This window comes from Cornus florida, unplaced genomic scaffold (genome assembly GCF_030987335.1).
Source record: "Cornus florida cultivar Cherokee Brave unplaced genomic scaffold, ASM3098733v1 CherokeeBrave_3.0.0_Hap2_Chr04, whole genome shotgun sequence".
Taxonomy (NCBI): Eukaryota; Viridiplantae; Streptophyta; class Magnoliopsida; order Cornales; family Cornaceae; genus Cornus; species Cornus florida.
The window spans coordinates 52,786,233-52,788,148 of NW_026775574.1; positions in this window are offsets into that span (position 1 = coordinate 52,786,233).

Sequence of the window (1,916 nt, forward strand, 5' to 3'; positions counted from 1 at the left end):
AGAGGTCTGAATTTGCTGCACAAGGCATCAGTTCAAAAGCCTCCGCGGGCGCCCGCTGCACCTTGCGGGCGCCCGGGAATCATGCCAGTGCGCTCAGCACTTTGGCGGGCGCCCGCCATCTTGCCGCGGGCACCCGCCATCCTTTGCAGTTTCTTTAAATAGGCCATTTCGAGCCCATTTTCCAAATTCTCAAAATTTTATCTCTTCCTCTCTCTCTCAACTCTCTCCCCCAAAGCTCTTCACCCCTCCCAATTCTCTTGTTCTCCTATCCATCTTCCATCTCCATCCACCTCATCCATCTCAATACACCATTCTTACCTTCCAATCCTTCTCTCATCAAGCACAAGAGGACTTTGTTCCTCCACATTGGGTAAGTCTCTCTTCTTCTTTTATTTCTTTGATTTTGGGATCAGTGGACGATGGGATTGATGTGGTGAAGGTTGTAGAATTTGTTGGAGTTATGTATGGTTGATTCTAGGTACAAATTTTGAGAATTTTCACATCACTTACTTCACTTTTGCTCTCTTTTAATTTCTGCTGCCCACCAGGTGTTTAACAAAAGTCCTAAACCAATTTTCTTCATTCCAATGGCTCCTAAGGTTGTTTCCAAGTGTGCTCGTTCATCTGAAGGCCCTTCTAATGTGCCTCCGACCCCAAATTGGGCTGACTGGCCAATTGAAACCAAAGCCATTTTTGACATGGCAAATGCTTTTGAGACCAATTCGGAAACCGCATGGTCAGTCTAGGAGTTGAGGGCACGTGGCCTCGCATCGCTTTTCAAACCACGCGCTCATTCGTACTACCCGCGTGTGGTCCATCTGTTCTACGCCAACATGTTTCATTCATGTGCGGAACCGGACAAACTCAAAACCACCATTGATGGCTCTGAGTATGAATTCAGCCTGGATGACCTTGCTATAGCAATGGATTACCCACTGGCATCTCCGGAGATTAATGAGGCGGGGCACCCCCATTATGTTGAAGGTCCCGATCGCCTTTCCTTGGCGGACATTGTGGGAGAAATTTGTCATGGTCATTTCACAAGCAACCAAACCACAAGTACCAATAAGTCCTAGGAGTGTTTCCTTGATTCGGTCTTGGCCAAGAATGTCCTACCCGTGCCAGGCCATTCCGAGCATAAGGGGGATTTTCTAAAAACCCTCTACTATGCTGAAATAGGGTATTGGTTTTGCATCCCATAGCTTGTCTGGGACCAAATGCTAAAAATTTACAATGAATTAATCTTAGTTCAGTCGCGCACCACCACCACCTGGGCATTCCCATTTCCATACCTTATTACAAGGTTGCTAAAAAATGCGGGGTTCCAAGCTCCCCGTGGTGAGAAGAAAGAGAAGGATGTGTTGAACTTCAACCTTGGGGTCTGGAAGTCTAGCACAGTTTAGCTTCAGACGTCCCGTCAGGCCCGCATTGGGGGCGAGTTAGATTGGGGTGCGCCGGCTCCCTTGGTGGTTCCTGCCCCTCCTGCTCATGATGCTCCTCCTGCTCCAGCTGCTTCTTTTGCACCGCCGCCGGATGTCATGACTCGCGCCGACTATCTCGCCCTGAATGCTCGATTTGATGCATTTGACTTACGCTTTGACACCATAGAGGGCGCTGTCCAGAAGACTCAGGAGAATCAAGAGATTCTACAGGCTATGCTCCATTCGTTGATTGACCGTGCACCTGGCACACCCGGTGGTTCTTCCTCCACTCGGATGGTGGAGTAATTTTATGCTTTCAGTTTTATTTCCCTTTTCCCATAGTACTATTTTACACTTCTTTTGAGCCGCGTTTGGCATTTATTTTTCAGTTTCTTTTGAACTTATAACTACATTCCATTTTACTTCTTTGCAAGGATATTAGCTTTGAAATAAATTGCAGTTATTGTTAGTGATTTTTGGATTCATATGATTCTT